Here is a 16,741-nt window from a genome sequence, read left to right on the forward strand (position 1 = left end):
TACCTGACAGCTAAGAACGTAGTATTTGGTGGCTGGAGGTACATTAGGCATTCACAGGATAAAGAAGTAAGTGTCGGCCAGCATAGGCCCCAACAATTAGCCCACATGGGTTTACCTGACAGCTAAGAACGTAGTATTTGGTGGCTGGAGGTACATTAGGCATTCACAGGATAAAGAAGTAATGTTGGCCAGTATAGGCCCCAAAAATTAGACTACTTGGGTTTACCTGACTGCTAAGAAAGTATTATTCTGTGGCTGAAGGTACATTAGGCATTCACAGGATACAGAAGTAAGTGTCGGCCAGTATAGGCCCCAAAAATTAGCCCACATGGGTTTACCTGACAGCAAAGAACGTAGTATTCTGTGGCTGAAGGTTCATTAGGCATTCACAGGATACAGAAGTAAGTGTCGGCCTGTATAGGCCCCAAAAATTAGCCCACATGGGTTTACCTGACAGCTAAGAATGTAGTATTTGGTGGCTAGAGGTACATTAGGCATTCACAGGATACAGAAGTAAGTGTCGGCCAGTATAGGACCCAAAAATTAGCCCACATGGGTTTACCTGACAGCTAAGAACGTAGTTTTTGGTGGCTGGAGGTACATTAGGCATTCACAGGATATAGAAGTAAGTGTCGGCCAGTATAGGCCCCAAACATTAGCCACATGGGTTTACCTGACAGCTAAGAACGTAGTATTCTGTGGCTGAAGGTTCATTAGGCATTCACAGGATAAAGAAGTAAGTGTCGGCCATTTCAGGCCCCAAAAATGAGCCCACATGTCTTTACCTGACAGCTAAGAACATTGTATTCTGTGGCTGAAGATACATTAGGCATTCACAGGATACAGAAGTAAATGTCGGCCATGAAAGGCCCCACAAATTAGCCCACATGGGTTTACCTGACAGCTAAGAACGTAGTATTTGGTGGCTGGAGGTACATTAGGCATTCACAGGATAAAGAAGTAAGTGTCGGCCAGTATAGGACCCAAAAATTAGCCACATGGGTTTACCTGACAGCTAAGAACGTAGTATTCTGTGGCTGAAGGTTCATTAGGCATTCACAGGATACAGAAGTAAGTGTCGGCCTGTATAGGTCCCAAAAATTAGCCCACATGGGTTTACCTGACAGCAAAGAACGTAGTATTTGTTGCCTGGAGGTACATTAGGCATTTACAGGATAAAGAAGTAAGTGTCGGCCAGTATAGGCCCCAAAAATTAGACCACATGGGTTTACCTGACAGCTAAGAACCTAGTATTCTGTGGCTGAAGGCTCATTAGGCATTTACAGGATACAGAAGTAAGTGTCGGCCTTTATAGGCCCCAAAAATTAGACCACATGGGTTTACCTGACAGCAAAGAACGTAGTATTTGGTGGCTGGAGGTGCATTAGGCATTCACAGGATACAGAAGTAAGTGTCGGCCAGTATAGGCCCCAAAAATTAGACCACATGGGTTTACCTGACAGCTAAGAACGTAGTATTCTGTGGCTGAAGGTTCATTAGGCATTCACAGGATACAGAAGTAAGTGTCTGCCTGTATAGGCCCCAAAAATTAGCCCACATGGGTTTACCTGACAGCAAAGAACGTAGTATTTGGTGGCTAGAGGTACATTAGGCATTCACAGGATAAAGAAGTAAGTGTCGGCCAGTATAGGCCCCAAAAATATAAATGTGAGGTATTCTACACTGTCATGAGCTAGGCGAGTGCACTTATCGGTCACGATCCCCCCCTACTGCGCTGAACGTCCTTTCGGACAGGACACTGGACGGGGGGCAAGCCAACATTTCCATTGCAAATTGTGCAAGCTCTGGCCAGAGGTCAAGCCTGCCCACCCAGTAGTCCAGGGGTTCATCACTCCTCAGAGCGTCCACATCAGCCGTTAACCCGATATAGTCGGAAATTTGTCGGTCTAGGCGTACCCTGATGCTAGATCCGAAGTACAGCTGTCGATGGTTCGGCTGAAAGAAGGATCTCATATCTGAAGGGACCAAGACATCTTCAAACCGCCCTCTTCTTGCAGGCGCTGTTGGATTGCTACCTGCAACTGTCTCTCTGTGACTGGAAATTCCTCTGCCAGCGCACGCAAAAGCAGAATGCAGCATTTCCTGCAGCAAGTCCTGGAAGTGCTGCATTCTGACCGCCCTCTATGATTGTGGTAAAATTTTCGCCATTTTTTGTTTGTACCGGGGGTCTAAGTACGTTGCCACCCAGTATTGGTCCTTGGCCAATATTCTTTTTATAAGGGGGTCCCCCTTAAAACACTGGAGCATGAAGGCCTCCATTCGCACTAAACTGGAAGCGGTGTAGTAGCCTGCTTCCAGCTCATCATCCAGGATAATGTCGTCCTCATTCTCCTCCCCCCATTAACGGATAACACCAGGGATCCCAGAAAGGTTTAAAGCATGCTCTTCTTGCTCCTCCTCACCCCCCCGGCACCATCCTCCTCTGACTCCTCTTCAGACTCCTGCTGTTGACTTGTCTCAGATGGAGTAGCACCCACTGGGAATTCATCCAACATTGCAACTTCCTCATCTTCCTGCTCCTCGATGGCTTGATCAATGACACAACGCAATGCACTATCCAGAAAGAAGGCGTAAGGTACGATGTCACTGATGGCACCCTGGCCATGACTGACCAGTTTGGTGATCTACATCGAATGGACACAGAAGTCTGCATGTGTCGCGCATGAGCAGCCACTGGTGAGGTGAAAAAAACCCAAGCTCCCCAGAACCTGTCCTGCCGAGTTCATACAGGTAGTCGTTAACTGCACGTTTCTGCTGGAGCAGCCTATCAAGCATATGCAAAGTTGAGTTCCATTGCGTTGGGCAGTCACAAATAAGACGCCTGACGGGCAGGTTATGTCGCCACTGAATGTCAGCAAGGCGAGCCATGGCTGTGTAAGATCTTCTGAAATGGCCCGAGATTTTCCTGGCCTGCCGCAAGATGTCCTGGACCCCAGGGTATTTGGCGACGAATCACAAGACCAAGTTCAGGACGTGTGCCATGCATGGCATGTGTGTTATTTTGCCCTGTTTCAGAGCGCTCAGCAGATTGGCACCGTTGTCGCACACCACTTTACCAACTGTCAAATTCAGCAGTGTCAGCCACTGAACTGCCTGTGAATGCAAAGCTGAAAGGAGTGCAGGACCAGTGTGGCTCTTGGCTTCCAGGCACAACAGACGCAGCACAGCATGGCAACGTCTCACCTGGCATGTGGAATAGGTTCTGGGGATCTTGGGCGGCAGAGGAAGAGACAGTAGCAGCCGAAAAGGAGGAGTCAGCCGAGGAGGAGAGGGAGGATGGAGGAGGAAGAGGAGGAGGAGAAGAAGAGGCACGCCTGCATGCAATCTGTGGCGGTACAACCTAATCTACACGGGTGCCACGGGTTACATACTTGACGGCTGTCAGAAGGTTCACCCAGTGAGCAGTAAAAGTGATATACCTTCCCTGCCCGTGTTTGCTAGACCATGTGTCTGTGGTCAGATGTATCTTGGCACCAACACTGTGTGCCAGAGATATATTCACTTGCCGCTGAACATGGCCATACAGCTCTGGAATGCCCTTCTGCGAGAAATATTTCCTGCCTGGGACATTCCATTGTGGTGTTCCAATGGCCACAAATTTACGAAAGGCCTCTGAGTCCACCAGTTGATATGGCAGTAGTTGGCGGGCTATCAGTTCCGACAAGCCAGCAGTCAAACGTTGGACAAGAGGGTTATCCGGAGTCATCTTTTTTTTCCGCTCCAACATTTGGGCCACAGAATCCTGCCTTTTTCCAGAACAACGTGACGACAGCATGATGGAAGGTGGAGTGGAGGACAATTTTGAGGAGAGAGGAGAAGGAGAAGAGGCTGGACGGTGAGAGCCTGGAGTGTGGCTTTGTGGTGTCAGGGTCCGGACTGACGGCAGATGACTGCACTAGAGGTGGATCCTCTGTGTCAGTGAGGGATTGGCGTGGACCGTACTAGAGGACCGGTTCTAAGTTACTACCGGTTTTCACCAGAGCCCGCCGCAAGGCGGGATGGACTTGCTGCGGCGGTAGCAACCAGGTCGTGTCCCCCGGAAACGGCTCAACCTCACTGGCAGCTGATACAGGCGTGGTACAATAGGACAAGGCAAAGGCAAGGTCAGACGTAGCAGAAGGTCAGGGCAGGTGGCAAAGGTTCGAAGTCAGAGGTCAACGGCAGAAGGTCAGATACACAGGCAAGGCAAACACAAATCGCTTTCTCAAGGCACTAAGGCAACAAGATCCGGCAAGGACAGGAAGGGGGAGTGGGTTTATATAAGAAACAGGAAACAGGAAACAGGTCACAGGAAACAGGAAACAGGTCACAGGAAACAGGAAACAGGTCACAGGAAACAGGAAGGGAGGTTTGGACCAGGCACCAATTACTGGTGCACAGGCCCCTTAAATTTCAAACAACCGGCGCGCGCCCTATGGTGCAGGGGCGCACGCGCCGGGAACCACGTGAGCGGGGAGCGGAGGAGGGAGCCGGAGCGGGCACAGGTGAGTGGATCTGGAACGAACGCGTTACAGTACCCCCCCCTTTGGTCTCCCCCTCTTTTTGGTACCCAGAAACCTGTGGAGGAGCTCCTTGTCGAGGACTCGGGCTCCCATGACCTCTCCTCAGGACCACAATTCTCCCAGTCAACCAGAAAATTTTTTTTTCCTCTGACGACCTTGGAGGCGAGGATCTCTTTCACTGAGAAGACATCAGAGGACCCAGAGACAGGAGCAGGAATGGTGACCTTGGGGGAAAATCGGTTAAGAATGAGGGGTTTGAGAAGGGATACATGAAAGGAGTTAGGAATGCGGAGAGAGGGAGGAAGATGGAGTTTGTAAGAGACAGCATTAATTTGGCTTTTGATTTTAAAAGGCCCGAGATAACGCGGACCCAGTTTGTAGCTGGGGACCCGAAACCGGATATATTTGGCAGACAGCCACACTCTGTCCCCAGGGGCAAAGACAGGAGGAGTTCTTCTTTTTTTATCTGCATGTCTCTTCATACGAGAAGCAGCCAGGGTGAGCGACTTTTGAGTTTCTTTCCAGATGGAGGAGAAGTCCAGGGTCAAGTCATCAACAGCAGGAACTCCAGAAGAGGTGGGAATGGGGAGGGGGGGCAGCGGGTGACGGCCGTACACCACAAAAAATGGAGATTTGGTGGATGACTCAGAGTCTCTAAAGTTATATGAGAATTCGGCCCAGGGCAACAGGTCGACCCAATCATCCTGACGGGAGGAGACGAAGTGTCGTAGATAGTCATCAAGGATCTGGTTAACCCTCTCCACTTGTCCATTGGACTGAGGGTGGTAGGCGGAAGAAAAGTTCAATTTGATTTTTAATTGGGTGCAGAGTGCTCTCCAAAATTTTGAGATAAATTGAACACCTCTATCGGAGACGATATGTGTTGGGAGACCATGGAGACTAAATATGTGTAAAAAGAATTGCTTCGCCAGCTGTGGCGCAGAAGGGAGACCAGGAAGCGGGACAAAATGTGCCATTTTGGAAAATCTGTCAACAACCACCCATATGACTGTGTTGCCATGGGATACGGGAAGGTCAGTGACGAAGTCCATCGCTATGTGGGACCAAGGCTGTTCGGGCACTGGCAGAGGGAGGAGAAGACCTGCAGGCTTCTGGTGGGGAGTTTTGTCACGTGCGCAGACAGTACAGGCCCGAACGAACTCCTTTACATCTTTCTCAAAGGAAGGCCACAAATAGTGTCTGGCAATTAGCTGAGTCGTCTTTTTAATTCCAGCGTGACCCGCCAGGTGAGAGGAGTGACCCCATTTGAGAGTCTAGAGGCGAAGACGTGGAGGAACATACGTTTTTCTCTGGAGGAACTGGTACCAGTGAAGCAGGGGCGGTTGAAATCAGACACTCAGGAGGAATGATGTGTTGAGGGACGGTTTCGTCTTCGGAGGCATCGGTGGAGCGTGATAGGGCATCCGCCTTAATGTTCTTATCAGCAGGACGAAAATGGATCTGGAAAATGAATCGGGCAAAGAACAATGACCACCTGGCCTGGCGCGGATTAAGGCGCTGGGCAGACTGAAGGTACGAGAGATTTTTGTGGTCAGTGTAGATGGTGATAGGATGAAGGGATCCTTCCAGGAGATGTCTCCATTCCTCTAGTGCCAACTTAATGGCTAGTAGTTCACGGTCTCCAATGGCATAGTTCTTTTCTGGAGGGGAAAAAGTTTTAGAGAAGAAGCCGCAGGTGACATTTCTTCCTTTAGCGGACTTTTGAAGAAGAACCGCTCCGGCTCCCACAGAGGAGGCATCTACTTCCAGGAAGAATGGTTTCAGCGGATCGGGCCTAGACAAGACTGGAGCGGAGGCAAAGGCGGTCTTAAGGCAAGTAAAGGCTTCTTCCGCTTGGGGAGGCCAGGATCTCAGATTCGCTCCCTTCTTGGTTAGTGCCACAATAGGCGCCACCATAGTGGAGAAGTGGGGGATGAACTGGCGGTAGTAATTGGCGAATCCGAGGAAGCGCTGGATAGAGCGAAGTCCCGAGGGGCGTGGCCAATTCAAGACTGCGGAGAGCTTGTCAGGGTCCATTTGAAGACCTTGTCCAGAAACTAGGTATCCCAGAAACGGAAGGCAGCTACGTTCAAAGAGGCATTTTTCAATTTTAGCGTAAAGATGGTTAACACGGAGACGCTGGAGCACTTGACAAACATGGAGACGGTGTTCTTCCAGAGTGGAGGAGAAGATTAGTATGTCGTCAAGATAGACCACTACGCAGGTATACAACAAGTCCCGGAAGATCGCATTGACAAAGTCTTGGAAGACTGCAAGAGCATTGCACAGGCCAAAGGGCATGACAAGATACTCGAAGTGGCCATCTCTGGTATTGAAAGCGGTTTTCCACTCATCTCCTTCACGGATTCTGATGAGGTTGTAAGCGCCCCTGAGGTCAAGCTTAGTGAAGACCTTTGCTCCGCGCAAATGATCAAAGAGCTCTGAGATGAGAGGCAGCGGGTAGCGATTCTTTACCGTGATTTTGTTGAGACCGCGATAATCAATACAAGGGTGTAGTGACCCATCTTTTTTGGCAACAAAAAAGAATCCTGCTCCGGCAGGAGAGGAAGACTTCCTGATGAAACCTTTCTTGAGATTCTCCTGAATGTACTCCGACATGGCCTTGGTTTCAGGAGCAGAGAGAGGGTAAATCCTGCCACGAGGCGGTGTGGTACCAGGAAGTAAGTCAATGGGGCAGTCGAAGGGTCTATGTGGTGGTAAGACCTCTGCCTGTTTCTTGCAAAAGATGTCAGCAAAGTCTTGATAGGCTTTAGGAAGGCCGAGCAAAGGAGAGGAGATTTGTCTGGTGGGTACCGACTTGAGGCAATGAGTGTGGCAGGTAGGGCCCCATGATTTAATGTCCCCAGAGGTCCAGTCGAGGGTAGGAGCGTGGCGCTGGAGCCAAGGCAAGCCAAGAAGGATGTCAGAAGTGCAGTAAGGCAGAACAAAAAATTCAATCATCTCTTGGTGGAGAACCCCTATGGTCATGAGCACGGGTTCTGTGCGGTAACGCACGGTGCAGTTCAGATTCTCTCCGTTAACTGTGGAAATAAAGAAGGGCTTGACGAGACGGATAACAGGGATGTTAAACCGGTTGATGAAAGAGGCTTTAATGAAGTTTCCTGCAGAACCAGAGTCCAAGAAGACCTCCGCAGAGAAGAAGACTTTAGAGGCTAGAGAAATTCGTACTGGAACGATCAGGCGTGGAGAGGCAGAATTTACACCCAGTGACGTCTCTCCCACATTCACTAGGTGCAAGCGTTTTCCCGGACGCTGAAGACGAAGAGGACAGTCCTTTAAGAAGTGTTCAGAGCTCGCACAATATAAACATAAGTTCTCGTTCCTCCGGCGAGACCTCTCTTGTTGGGTCAGGCGAGACCGATCCACTTGCATGGCCTCCTCGGTGGAAGGCACGGTAGCAGACTGCAAAGGGTGCTGGAAGAGAGGAGCCAGGCGTGGGTATCGCCTGACGCGACCAAGATCTTTTTCCTGGCGGAGCTCTTGACGCCTTTCAATGTAGCGCATATCTATGCGAGTAGCCAAGTGGATAAGTTCAGTCAGGGAGGCAGGTATTTCTCGTGCAGCCAGACAATCCTTGATATGGCTGGATAAACCCTTTTTAAAGGTCGCGCAGAGAGCCTCGTTGTTCCAGGCCAATTCGGAGGCCAGAGTGCGAAATTGTATAGCATATTCGCCCACTGTAGAGTCTCCTTGGACGAGGTTCAGCAAGGCTGTTTCCGCGGACGAGGCACGGGCAAGTTCCTCGAAGACACTGCGGATTTCGGAAACAAAGGAATGGACAGAGTTAGTGGCAGGATCGTTGCGGTCCCAAAGCGGTGCGGCCCAGGCCAAGGCCTTCCCGGATAATAAATTGACCATGAACGCCACCTTAGACCGTTCTGTGGGAAACTGGTCTGACAACATCTCTAGGTGCAGGGAACATTGGGACAAGAATCCCCGGCACATCTTAGAGTCCCCATCAAACTTGTCCGGGAGAGATAAGCGGACTCTAGCGGTAGCAGCGGCAGCTCGGGGAGGAGGAGATGCAGAAGCTGGCTGTGACGGCAGAAGCTGTTGAATCATGGCGGTCAACTGCGTCAGTTGTTGTCCTTGTTGGGCAATCTGCTGGGACTGCTGGGCAACCACGGTAGTGAGGTCAGCGAGACTAGGCAGCGGCACATCAGCGGGATCCATGGCCGGATATACTGTCAGGGTCCGGACTGGCGGCAGATGACTGCACTAGAGGTGGATCCTCTGTGTCAGTGAGGGATTGGCGTGGACCGTACTAGAGGACCGGTTCTAAGCGGTTCGAGCGGGGATGGACTTGCTGCGGCGGTAGCAACCAGGTCGTGTCCCCCGGAAACGGCTCAACCTCACTGGCAGCTGATACAGGCGTGGTACAATAGGACAAGGCAAAGGCAAGGTCAGACGTAGCAGAAGGTCAGGTCAGGTGGCAAAGGTTCGAAGTCAGAGGTCAACGGCAGAAGGTCAGATACACAGGCAAGGCAAACACAAATCGCTTTCTCAAGGCACTAAGGCAACAAGATCCGACAAGGACAGGAAGGGGGAGTGGGTTTATATAAGAAACAGGAAACAGGTCACAGGAAACAGGTCATAGGAAACAGGAAACAGGTCACAGGAAACAGGAAACAGGAAGGGAGGTTTGGATCAGGCACCAATTACTGGTGCACAGGCCCCTTAAATTTCAAACAACCGGCGCGCGCCCTATGGTGCAGGGGCGCACGCGCCAGGAACCACGTGAGCGGGGAGCTGGAGCGGGCACAGGTTAGTGGATCTGGAACGAACGCGTTACATGTGGGTTCTGACGGTGTTGCTCCCACTGGGCTCAGTGATGAGAGTTCAGGTGCCTTCTTAAGGCGGTCATCCCTAGGTGAGTGTTGGGCTTACCCCGACTTATGCGTTGACTGCAAAGGCTGCAGATGGCAACACTGTTGTCAGCAACGGACACATTAAAAAAAGCCCACACTGCAGAGCCAAGTGCCGGCATCCTGGGAGCGCCAGATGTGACTGTACATGATTGATGGCTCGCTCCTGATACATTTTCAGTCTGCTTTGTACCTCTTGTGCAATGCAAGTTCTGCCTGCCTCTCCTCCATATCTGCTGTTCTGTCTCTCCCTCTGAACTCCCCTCCTCTTCCTCTCTTGTGGCCACGCATGTGAAGTCCATAGACGCGTCACCTTCCCCACCACTGACATTAGAGATCTCGGAGTAGGCAGCAACAGTGGGGACCAACCTCCTTGGGCTGATCTGGGTACTGTCGTCAGACGGCTGAGTGGCGGCTGTTGCTACCTCCTCTTCCTGATCCAATGCCAACAATGGCTGCGCATCACAAATGTCTTGTGATGGATCAGAAAATAATTCCAGTGACTCAAGCAGAGGGTATGTGGTGGTGGTGGTGAGGTGTTTGTGGCGGTGTCTTTGGGGGTGCACACAGCAGAGAGTGATGAGGGTGCAGAAGAGGAAGGCTGAGTGAGCCACTCAACCAAGTCTGGTGTGTCCTTTGATGTAATCGAACGCACCTTCTGAAACTTCACACTTTGGCTCCGGCCTACTGCTCCTGCCCTACACGTACCACACCTGCGTAAGTGTCTGCCTCTTCCTCTGCCTGTCATGTTTTTTAAATACCCTGTGACAAAAGTGTTATACCTGAAGGGTTTCACATGTACTGTCACTTTAAGGCTGGCTCCACCCAGGAGTGATGACAAGGGTCAAGGGGCAGAGTGGCCATCTTGGAGACACATGTAGAGATGTATTGATATGCAGAGCTGTCCTGAAATGCATGTTGTAGTGTACAGAGAGTACTGAATAAACACCCGTTGTTCCAGACCAGAGTCCTGTGTCTCTCACAACACGGAGAATATAACAGTGGCGACGAGGATGGGATTTACAAGGTTACTATCCCTGTGAGAGAAGAAAAGAAGGAAAAAAAAACTCTGGATTGTCTCCTGGATACAAACACCCACACCCACAGAGCCCAGCAGGAAAATGTCATTGATCGGGACATTAAGTGAATTTGATGGAGAACAGACAACGTGGAGCTCCTGGATTGAGAGATTAGAACAATATTTTTATGCAAATGCCATCCCAGGCGACAGGCAAGTAGCAGTATTTCTGACAGTGGTTGGTGCTAGGACATATGACACTCTTAGGGATCTCCTTTTCCCTGAAAAACCAGCAACTAAGACTTTGGCAGAGCTCCTGACACTGTTAGGGAATCACTTCCAGCCTAAACCACTAGAAATTGCAGAGAGATTCAGGTTCTATCAGCGGCAGCAGCAGCCAGGTGAAGATATTAAGGCTTATGTGCTCGCCCTTCGCAGACTAGCCTCAACCTGTTCTTTTGGGGAGTATTTGCCAACTGCACTGAGGGATAAGTTTGTCATGGGACTAAATAGTGAGTCTAGCCAAAAGAGACTGTTAACAGAGAAAGACCTTACCCTTACAAAGGCAATTGAGATAGCTTCAGTGATAGAAATGGCTGTGAAAGATACAGAGGTATTGAACCCCCAGAGCAGAAGGGAAGAGGTTAAAGAGGAAGTTTTCAGAACAGCAGTCAAGCCAACAGCAGCAAACTGTAAATATAGACCCTCACCAAACCGGGAGTCAGCTTGCTACCGTTGTGGGAATACAGACCATGATCACAAAGTCTGCCGGTTTAAGGATCAGCTCTGTCATAATTGTGGTAAGGCAGGCCATCTGAAACGAGTCTGCCGCAGTAAGAAGGTGCGAAATAAACAACCTCTGAACCCCAGGGCAAAGGCATATATGGTGGGAAGATATACACCGTCATCTGAATCAGAGGATGAGCAAGTGCTCCACAGATTGGACATACATCATATGCATTCAGCACCCTCAGCAATGACTGTAGAGGTAACCGTGGAAGGAAAGAAACTCAAGATGGATGTAGACACAGGAGCAGCAGTTTCAGTTATCACCCAGAAACAATGGAGAAAACTTCTGATCCAAACAACTGTCCGTCCAACACCAATCAAACTGCAGACATACTCAAAGCAGATACTCCACCCACTGGGTTACGTGAATGTAACGGAACCGTCGACCCACACCGTGCTTGTGGTCTTCAATCAGTATAAGGCTTCCTCCAGTCTGGACATATAGAGATATTACAGCCGCCCCCCATACAAAACTAGCCTGAACTTAGCTTGTATGTCTCTGAAAGCAACTAACTCCTTTATTAAAACAAGCAGTAGACTTTTATACACTTGAGAAGCATGACAGACACTACTTGAACAATGGCCTGAATATTTACATAAAAGCATCACATAATGAATAGATAACGAGGTAGAGCTGACTCATGGCTAATCCCATCTAGACAAGGTTATCATTCACATGCTAATTAGCTCAGCGTACTTAAGTCAGCCTGGAAGCCCAGACTGCCGGCACCAAGGGTAAAACAAGATACAAATACACATATTATAGTGTAAATACTGAGAACCCACAGTAAACAATAGATGATCAAATCAACATGATTTACAATCCATGGAAGACAGGTGTTTGAGCTGATGACATGCATCTGTTACAAGTCTGATCAACTGAGCAGTCCAAACCATCAATTTATCTGTCACATAGTTTTTTTCAGTCTCAGTGACGGCGAGTACCGTCACAGTGAAAGTACAGGTATCCTACAAGGGTCAGACAAAGAGAATGCCATTATATATCCTAGAACATGGGGGACCCCCCCTTTTTGGGAGAGACTGGATTGCTCACTTTGGCATGCCAGACATCGCCATTAACCCCTGCAACACCGTGACCATCACATCAAGAGATAACGAGGGATGGGTGGAATCCCTGAAACAGCGATTCCCACAAGTCTTTGATAACCATTTGGGAAAAATAAAGCATGACTGTGTGAGACTCAGGCTGAAACCCAATGCCCAGCCTAGGTTCTTCAAAGCTCGGACGGTACCTTTCGCACTCCGAGCAGGTGTGGAAGCTGAACTAAGCCGGCTGGAGGAACAAGGTGTCATCTCAAAGGTAGAGCACAGCGAGTGGGCATCACCAGTTGTACCAGTAAAGAAAGCGAATGGGGACTTACGCATTTGTGGCGATTTCCGCATGGCACTAAATTCTCAACTGGAGATAGACCAGTATCCCCTACCCAGAGTAGATGACATTTTTGCCTCTCTTGCAGGAGGTCAAAAGTTCACCAAGCTTGATCTCAGGCAAGCTTATTTACAGTTTGAGGTCCACCCTTCGTCCCGCAAGTTTCTAACTATCAACACTCACAAGGGACTGTATAAATACAATCGGATGGTGTTTGGTGTAGCCTCCGCCCCAGCCATTTGGCAACGCAAAATGGATGAGATTTTGGCAGACATTCCTTTCACACAGTGCCTGTTAGATGACATGCTCATCACGGGCCTGACGGACCAGGAACACAAGCGTAACGTGGAGCTTGTGTTGGCCAGACTCCAAGAGCAGGGTCTAAAAGTGAACTTAGCGAAATGCCAATTCATGGTACCTAAATTGGAGTTTTGTGGCCACCTTGTGGATGCAGAGGGTATACACACCATGGAAGCCAAAGTTGATGCTTTAGTAAAAGCTCCAGCCCCAACCAACGTCCAACAGCTGCGATCATACCTGGGCTTGCTGAACTATTACCACAAATTCCTGCCGGATCTAGCACACACTTTGTTTCCGTTGAACAAGCTTTTGGAGAAACACTTCAGATGGAACTGGTCGGCTGCATGCCAACATGCATTTGAAGTTTCTAAGCGAAAGCTGTTGGCGTCCCGCATGCTCGTGCACTATGACCTCCAAAGGCCACTCACCTTGGCTTGTGATGCCTCACCCTATGGTCTAGGGGCTGTACTATCTCACATTTTACCAGATGGGTCAGAGAAACCTGTGGCATTCACCTCCAGGTCCTTGACAAAAGCAGAAAGCAATTACTCTCACATTGACAAAGAGGCTCTGGCTCATATGGGCAATTAAGAAGTTTCATCTTTACCTGTATGGTAGGGAATTCACCATACTGACTGATCATAAACCACTCCTTCAGATCTTTAGGCCTGACAAAGGCATCTACCAGACGACTGCGGCCCGTCTTCAACGCTATGCCCTATTCTTGGGAGCATATAGCTACAAAATCCAGTATCGCAGCCATGATGCCAATGCTAATGTGGACGCCATGTCCCGGCTGACAAGGACATTAACAGACTCTTCTCCACCTGTCAAGAGTTGTCGTTACACCAGCCTGTCCTTTCTGTCTTCCGGGGAAGTAGCAGCCCATACAGCCAAGGATACCTTCCTTAAGACAATACTCTCCTGGGTACGGTACGGTTGGCCTGCAACTGTCACACAGGATTATGAACCTTACTTCTGTAGGCGTCTGGAATTAACTGTGGCTGGCAACTGTGTTTTATGGGGAGACCGAGTGATCGTTCCACAGACCCTCCGGAGACACATTCTGGACTTGCTACATACTGGTCATCCCGGGGGCACACGTATGAAACAAAAGGCCCAAGGCTATGTGTGGTGGCCGAACCTCGACTCCGATATCACGACATATGTGAATGCGTGTGCTGGATGTGCACAAACTGCAAGAGACCCTCCTCGAGGGTGCGTCCAGCCCTGGACTTGGCCCACGGTCCCCTGGTTTCGACTACACTTGGACTTTGCAGGCCCGATCAGAGTACACACCTTTTTGATCATTATTGATGCTAATTCAAAGTGGCCTGAGGTCATTCCTGTTACCCAGCCAACGACTAAGGCAACGATTTCCATACTGTTACATCTCGCTGCTACGTTTGGATACCCCAGAGAAATTGTCACAGACAACGGTGCACAATTCACAAGCCAGGAGTTTCAGAGTTTCCTGACTGCCCACAACATCAAACACAAGTTGACCGCACCTTACCACCCGGCTACAAATGGTCAAGCAGAAAGGTTTGTACAGACCTTCAAACGCTATTTCAAAGCTACTGTGGCTACAAGTAAACAACAGTCCCTGTCACCCCAGCAGCTGGACTCTTTCCTTTCTGCTTACAGAACCACACCACATGCAACCACTGGGAAAACTCCAGCTGAACTTCTTTTGGGTCGGCAGCCATGGACTGTTTTGGATATGCTCTGCCCTCAAACGGTCCAGAAACATGTACGGCAGTCCCAAGACAAGAGGGTCGAATACGACGAGATTCCCCAGTTTACAGCCCAGCAAAAGGTATGGGCCCGATCTTATGGCGCTTCCAACACTCGTTGGCTTCCTGCTATAGTCGCAGAGACTTTGGGACCCAAAATGTATCGGGTCTGCCTGGAAGATGGTTCCATTTGCAGACGGCATGCGGACCAATTGCGTCCTAGTTCTCAGCTGCCCGAATCCCTGACATCGGCTGCACCTCCAGTGTCTCAAGGATCTGCTCCTACCGGATCAGGAGGCATTGAGACTGATGCTTGGGGCGGCTCTGAACTTTTGAACTCAGCTCCAACAGAGCCCTCCAGCCCTGGTCCAGAGGTCTGTTCACCCTCTGAGCTAAGGGATCCCCTCTTGGCCCCGCCGGTGTCCATTCCGGCCAGCCCTGCTTCCTCCGGCCCCGAGTCGCTGGGTGCCAGTCCTCAACAACGCTGTCGCCCTCCTGACCGGTTTCAAATGCAAGAGCGGTTACGAGACTTTCGACGGGCCCACCGAAAGTGATCCGCTGCCATGTTCTCCCCGTAGCGTCCCTGGAAGTTGTTCTCACATCCGGACACGGAAGAAGCCATGTAAATCTCCTGAGTTTGAGGACTGTATTGGACAATTATTAGTTACTGTTTTATGCCTGTTCTCGTTTTGTTGTGTTTTTTTTTTTTTGTTGTTTTTTTTAGGGGTGGATGGAAGGTGTTATACCTGAAGGGTTTCACATGTACTGTCACTTTAAGGCTGGCTCCACCCAGGAGTGATGACAAGGGTCAAGGGGCAGAGTGGCCATCTTGGAGACACATGTAGAGATGTATTGATATGCAGAGCTGTGCTGAAATGCATGTTATAGTGTACAGAGAGTACTGAATAAACACCCGTTGTTCCAGACCAGAGTCATGTGTCTCTCACAACACGGAGAATATAACAAAAAGTCTCTAGAGAATCACAGTATATCTGGAAAAAGGTATATAACACCCCGCTTCAATCTGTGGTATTTGGGGGCCACAGGTTTATCACACCAGTTCTACAAATAATTGGCCAGTAACTGTTGTCACTGTGTGTAGCACAGTTAACACAGCAAAAGAGGCCACATTTTTGCAGGACTAAAATACACTCTTAGAAAATTATACTGTTAAATAATACCCACTTCAATATGTGGTATTGGGGGGGCCACTGGTCTATCACACCAGTTGTTCAAAAAATTGGCCAGTGAGTTTGGCACTGTGTGTAGCAGAGTTAACACAGCAAAAGAGGCAATATTGTTGCAGGATACAAATACACTTGTAAAAGTATACTCAGATAATACCCCACTTCAATATATTGTATTGGGGGGGCCACTGGTCTATCACACCAGTTATAATACATTAAAAGTGCTTTTGTCACTATTTGTAGTATTGCTGCAGCAACGCTCAGTCACCACACCTGTCACAATGCTGCACAGTGCACAATACAAATCCACTATAATATGCTTTTTATATTACAAAGTATATTATACCGTGGATTACACCCCTATATAGTGGACCAAATAAATTGCAGCCCTTTAAATGACTTTTGTGGACATTAAACTAATATGGCCGGCGCGAACAACGCCATGCATTCGCAAAATTGGTGGGTAGCGAACAAGCAAAATTTGCCGCGAACTGCAAGGCCATCCCATGAGCCAAATGTCCCATGAGCCACATGTAGCGCACCCTATTGAAATCAATGGCCTGCCCTATGCGTGTCATGGGAAAAATTAGCCAAAAAACACGCACTCCCACTAGGCTAGATGTGAATGGTGCCTGAAAGTTAAATTTGTGTGTTTACACAAGAACAATGAGGTTCCATTCACAACAGTGTGTTTCCAAACATATGGCAAACAGCACAGAAAATGGAAACTTTGCCTTGCATTTCAAAAATGAGCTACACCAAAAATCATGGTAAAAATCGCACCACGCTCAACTCTATAAAAAACTTCTGGAGCTTCTTAGGGGCAATTGTTTCTTGTAGGGCAGCCCATTCAAGTGGATGGGCTGCCCTATGGGTGACAAGTGAAAATGCTCCAAAACACCCGCCCCCCCC

The sequence above is a fragment of the Pelophylax lessonae genome (assembly GCF_965119305.1).
Source record: "Pelophylax lessonae genome assembly, chromosome: 1".
Lineage (NCBI taxonomy): Eukaryota > Metazoa > Chordata > Amphibia > Anura > Ranidae > Pelophylax > Pelophylax lessonae.